Source organism: Meleagris gallopavo, chromosome 1 (genome assembly GCF_905368555.1).
Source record: "Meleagris gallopavo chromosome 1, MGAL_WU_HG_1.1, whole genome shotgun sequence".
Lineage (NCBI taxonomy): Eukaryota > Metazoa > Chordata > Aves > Galliformes > Phasianidae > Meleagris > Meleagris gallopavo.
The window spans coordinates 183,866,102-183,872,582 of NC_139404.1; positions in this window are offsets into that span (position 1 = coordinate 183,866,102).

Below are 6,481 nucleotides of genomic sequence, written 5' to 3' on the forward strand. Positions count from 1 at the left end.
TGAGCTATATTACAAAATTAATAGAGGGAAACATGAGCACGAAGAAGGAAATAAAAGTTAAGTGAAGTATTAAGATATCATTTATTTTTCCCTAGGAGTGTATAGTTTTCAGAAAGATTTTACCTTTACATGTAAGATAGTCTGATATAATTGCATTTACTGTTGCAAGTGTATGTTATCTATTGTTCTGTTTAGAAAGACAGTTGCACATATAAACACATTTAATAGGTGTTTTGCAGAAGAAGAAGAATGAATGTGATTTTTCTATTCCAAGACGTTTAGAAAAGTATGGGTTTAAGGAATGGATAAAAAAGATGGATCGCTGATAAAAATGAATAATGATATTACATAAGAGCAATAAGTAAAGGGGTACAGAAGACATGATTTCAAAGAAGATGGAACTCTAAAAAAAGTAGTGAAAACATAAAAATAGAAGATGAGTGAAATGAGAGAAAAGAACAACAAAGGAAAATTGAAAGATCAGGAAAAATATGATGTCAAAAACAACTTTTTTTTTTTTTTTTTTTGCTACTACTATAATGAGTACAACGGGAAAAGAATGTCCTCCAGCAAAAGGGCCTGGGTTTCATTTAGATCAGATATCAGGGGTAAAATTTTCATGAGGAGAAGGCAGCGAGGCCCCTGGCACTGCTGCCCAGAGAGCTGTGGTGCCCCATCCCTGGAGGTGCTCAAGGACAGGGTCCTGGGCAGCCTGAGCTGGTGGGGGGCAACCAGTCCATGGCAGGGGTTGGAACTGGATGATCTTTGAGGTCCCTTCCAACCCAAGGTGTTCTGTGATTCTGTGATAAAGATGAATGCTATTTATTTGGTTGAGGAGTGCTATGCTTCACAAAGTAAATGGTGTTTTCAGCTCTGTGTCTGCTGGCTGCTGTCACAGCAGCAGTGAGGGACCCAGCAGTGGCTGGAAGCATAGGAAATGCGGGCAATTACCAAACTTTTTTAGGGCATCTTCTCATGTAATCAATAGCATTGATGGTCACTGATTTTAGTAGAGCCAGCAGGAGGCATGTTTCCACTGTTTGCAGCTATCTTTAAACATTTCATTTACAGTGTGACAGAGACAAGAGTGGTCACTGCTGATTTCCACAAGGGCAGCTGAATCCCAGTCCTTTAGAGAGCCAGGCTATGGCCAAGCACAGATGGGAAGCATATTTTTTAGGTGGAAAGTGACAAGATTCAAAGAAAAACCAGCCTCACTCACCCTAAAATCAGAGTGCTTCAGCCCATGCTCTCTTACGCTGAACTGCTTCCTACTCTTGTGAAAAAGTAGGTTTGGAACCTACACTCCAAGCAATGACTACCTTACTTCTCGTGGGAATAGCAATGCAAAGGTCTTTAGTGCATTTGTGGTAAAGAGAAGGCAAGGAGGCACAAGGACTGCATTAGAGTTGCTGTGAGTCTGTAAGAAGCTGAAAGCAAATCCTGCTTAGCATCTCTACAAACCCAGTTTGGTATTCCTGGAGTGCTTCCTGCAGATGTGGACTCTAGCTTTTTCACAAGCTTTTCCTTGAGTAATGTGTCCCAGCCTGCCCTGCAGAATGCAACCCGGGGTGCTCTGTGCAGGACTGCTGCTGGTGGGGAGCACAGTGTGCTCCAAACCCATTGCTGGTTTTCTGAATGTGTCACTGCATCCCAGGAAGACTGAACATGTCCAGAAAGTCTCCAGATCTAGGCACCTGTCATCCTTTTAATTATGGATAATTTGCCCTCTCCTTCTTTTTATGAATCTAAGGGCAGTATGTGCACTCCCAGCTTTTATATAACAGCTTGGTCAGTCAAGAACTTATTCAGACATAAGGGATTTCTACTTAATAACATCTGCTCCTGGCAAAGCCCCATGTGATGAATAAATGATTCGCTGGAGGGATAAAGAAGGAAAAAAGAAAATGAATGAAAATCACATTGGCTTAGATCTAGTCTCTGAAACAAATTACTTTTAATTTTTTATTTTTTTGCATTACTTTACCCAGTTTCCTCATCAGACTTTTCCAAACTTTTATGCAGCGTAAATTTTGTTCCAGATCTTTTCTCACATTTATTTGCAGATATCATATCACTGTATTAAGGGAATAGTTTCATTTTATGCTCTCATGTTGGAAAAAAAATAAAAAATTAGCAGAGTTGTAATTTCCTCCGCAGCATTTTATAATGAGAAATGCTTCAAAAATTGGCAATTTAAAACCTCATAAACTGTTTCTCCCTCTAGCAAAATACCTGCAGTCACTGATGGACGGGCCTTTCTGTTCTGCACCACTCATGAACGGGCAGCAGGACAGCATTTCCAACCACCCAGGCTGAGGCCACTGACTCACAACAAATATGCTGGTACTTTTCTTACCTATGGGAGAAATGAGCAGCCACCAGAGAACAACTACTGCCTTTTTCCTGAAGCTTGAAGTATCTCAAATCTGCTTTATCAAGACAGGCACCATAACCTCTTCACTGGCTGGCACTCCTCTTGGTGGGAATGGCATTGCAATCTGTGAACTGGATACAAGGGCCTGATCAGAATTTCAGTCCCTATGTATGATATATGGCGATGGGAAATCATTTGCCGAAGAGATCCTCATGTAGTAGACAAAGAAAAATCATCCATCACTCTGCAATAGAGACGTGGTATTTTACTTTCTTATTGTATCATATTACTTTATGTTGTCATAAAGAGAGAAGGAAGACTTAATGCAAACTCTCACAGAGGTTTTTGTGTCATGTTGGGTACAGCCCCAGATACTGATCAATCATCCTCTGAAAAGAGATGTCATAAAAGACTTTCAGCCTTCTGCACTCAGCTCTGAGTCAGAGCCACAGTGCTAACAGCTCTGAATAGGTGGTTTTGTTTGGTGTGAAGAAGGATACAAGAATCTGTTTTTTGACTAAAAAGAGGTGCTTGATTCTCTGTTATGGAGTAAGTTATCTCACTACTATAAATTCCTTGGCTCTGTACTCCATCGTTTTTATGAAATTTGCATCCCTCTGAGCACTGCTCACTTGCCAGTCTGTTGTAACTTTTCTCCAACCCAATTAATTAGAGATGATCTGTTTCATCCTTGGATGGGTTGTGCAGATCACATCATTCCAAATCCTGTACATCTTTCTCTGGAAGTTTCTCTGCCAGTGATGGATGCTGTGTGTGAGCACACATTGCTTGTTCAGAGCTATGCCAGCATCTCAGACAGTAAACAAGGGTGCTCTTCATTCATAAAACCTTAGGCCGTGCAACCTCGAGCACCTTCACAGAAATGATGAGGAGATGTTATCTGTGCTTTTTTTGTAGAGTTTGTGAGGAAATTATACTAAGTCTAGAATATGACTCTCCATTCATCTATTTGTTTGGCTGAATTGTTTTAGGAAGAGGAGGAGAGGAGCCAAGGTTGCACTTTCCTTGAGTTGTTTTAAAAATTGTAAGGCACTTCATCAGGTAAATGTTAGTGAGTTTTCGTAATGTATAGCAGTGCTTTTGAAGATATGAACTTGCTGCCAGTAGCTCAATGAATAGCATTTTCCAGATTAACTTCTCAAAATGAGTTCAGAGGAGTTGGTCCACAGCCAGAAGCAAAGCAGAAGAAAAGGAAGAGAGTCACAGAGTAAAAAGCAGCCAGTAGCAGCAGGCTCAGGAGCGGGTAGTATTGTGGGTAGTATTTAAAATGGTGACATTTGCATTGCAGCACCATTTAAAGGCTGTAGTCAGAGGAGAAGCCCCTTTGGGCAGTCCCTGTGAACATGCTAGTGGATGGGTGGCAAAAGGCCAGACAGAAAAAGGCAACGTGAGGCACATGGAGGAGGGGAAAGATGATTTGATTAGTGGAGTTGCATGGTCACAGCCTACCCCAACCTTGACCTTTCCATGACTGCTATGGAGGTGTAAAGTGTTGAACAAAATATCAGTGCTCCTGTGGCAGTATTTTAGTAGAAGACTGGATATTTGAAGGTTTTCCACAACCATTGTCCTTTGCTTGGATCCCATCCTCTGAAATCCTGTCCATTCACAGAACTACGTACACTGGATCAGACTTCCAGGTTCTGTAGTCCTCAAAACAGTGCTGGTTCAAGAAGTTTGCTAGATTGAGTTTTGGATACCTTCAGCAAAAAAGACCTCCTTAGCCTATTCCAATGTTTGACCATCACCATAAGGGAGGCATTATTTTTTTTTCTTTATCTATCTTTCTGGAATTTCTCATGCTCCAACTTGTTGCTCACCTCTTGTTTGATCGCTATGAACCTTCTAGAGAGCCTGGATTTGTCCACTTTCTATCTCCTATTGGGCAGTCGGGACAGCAATACCATTCCCACCACATTAGATTTCTTTTTATAAGGATGAGTAAACTCGGTTCTCTTGGTGTCTCCTTTCATGCCACATTCTCCAGCTCACTGACCACTGTAGTCAGTTGGACACAGTCCTCTATGTCAAAGAATTTTTAGCACAAACAAGACAAAACCTGGAATTAAAACTCCAGATCTAGTGTGACAATTACAGAGGTTGGTTTTGAATCCCATAGCCAGACACTGTCTTCTTTCCTTCTCAGTGTTCTAACACATGAGATCATTAGAAACCATTGCCAAAATCTATAAATCTTTCTCCTTGAAGTTGAACCTTTAATAAGTTTTTTTTCCTTGCTGGAATGAAAATAAAAAAGGTAATTTTTTTTTTCTAGAGCTCCAAGAGAAAATTTAGCAACAGTCCTCGAAACTTTAAAGAAATGGGGAAATCTGTGGACTGGAGTTAAGTGCAGCATAAATGCTTAATCCCAGTGACATGTGTTAATCATGGCATCATTTTCCCTTTTATTTAGAGTCCTAGCTATGAGGATGTAGAAATGATACTGAAAACAAATATTTAATCATTTCAACTTCATTTATTAGCCAAGAGTCTTCATGCCTCTGTTTCCCAGAATGTTCAAGTTTCAAACAAAGGAAAGCATTTCATTTTCTTAAAAGTCCCAACAGTCTTTTCAAGCAGATTTTTCCAAAGATCTTTCTAACTCATGGAACTACACTCTCTGTATTGTTCTGATTGCTCTCCTAGTCTTCTGTCTTTATTCTTCTTTCTGATATCTATAGTGTTTTATTTTTTTTCCTCACACAAGTGCAGTTACGCACTTCCATTTGAATAGTTGAATATATGGGGAAGATCCTTGGGACAGTTCTTTGTTCTCACCTCTCATCTTTCTGTAGGGCTCTAGTTTTGGGTGCTGCTTCTTCATTTTCTGTTTGCTCACTCCTACACTTTCAGTAAATGAAAGCCGCTTTATTCACTGGCTTCTGTAAAAATTCAGCACAGCCTATATCATTATTTACTGTCTGTATTGATCTTAAGTCTGATAACTCAAAGCTTGAGCCTGATACAATAAGACAGTGGACAAATGTTCAGTATGGTTCTTGCATCCTAACAGAGACAGGGAACAAAAAAGTCCCGTAGTTTGAACAGACATATCACTTAAAATGTGATCAAAAGAGTTATGGAAGTCAGTGGACTGGAGGGCAGAGATTAATAGCTGAGCTTTCAGAAGGCTGTGAGTTCTTTCTCAGGGACCTGAACAAAGTGACATGTCTCTTTAAAACTACAGAAAACTGGTGGCCTTTAAAATAAGGTCTTAAGTGACATACAAGCATCAAGCCAGAAATTGACATTAAAGTAAGGAAGTAGATTCAGATTTTCTGACTTCTAGGTAAGTGCCTACCTAGAAATTCTCTGGGCAGAGTTAAATTTTTTATCAAATCCCAATTACCCTCAACAAAAAGGATTTCACTCTCAGTTTTTTTGTCTGTCATACAGTACTTCACAGATATCGCATCTATAACATATAAATGAAAAGAAAGAGAATCATTCTTGCAAGGTGGTAAACAACTCACATCCACCTTAATGGAATGTTAACTTTAAAGTTACTCTCTGTCTCCCTGTCCAAGTTTCTTCTTCCTTTGGGTCCATCAGGAGACAGATGAGCAGATAGGTAGCATTAACATCAAAAGCAATATATCAAGCTGTATCTAATCTTATAGCTTTTGCTTACCTCCATTGTGGAATATGTTTTGTTCTGGAAAGTGCAGCTTTGTTGTCTGTCAAAAAGCTGAAAAACTTCTTTGATGAAGAATAAAATTGATCCACTGGCAAAAAGCAATTTCATTTCCCCTGCCCAGAAAACTTCAAAACGTCATATTTTGATGAGAGAAGAAAGACATAAGAAACTGGAAAATTATTTAGAAAACAAATATAGGACATCTTTGTTTTGAAGATTAGGAAGAAAAAGAACTTATGAAAAGGAAAAGAAGAAAGCTCTTTCTTTCTGAACAAGCGTAATGCATTTGGAAAAAAAAAAAGAAAAAAGAATAAAGGGACAGAACAGGGCCAAGGAACTCTGAGCTTTTGCTTCTATCTGAAGACTTAGCCCAAGATAGAGTGAAGAAATAGCTGCAGCCTATGTTGGGGATCAGTGGGTTTTCTGTGTGTCAACCCAAGATGCTA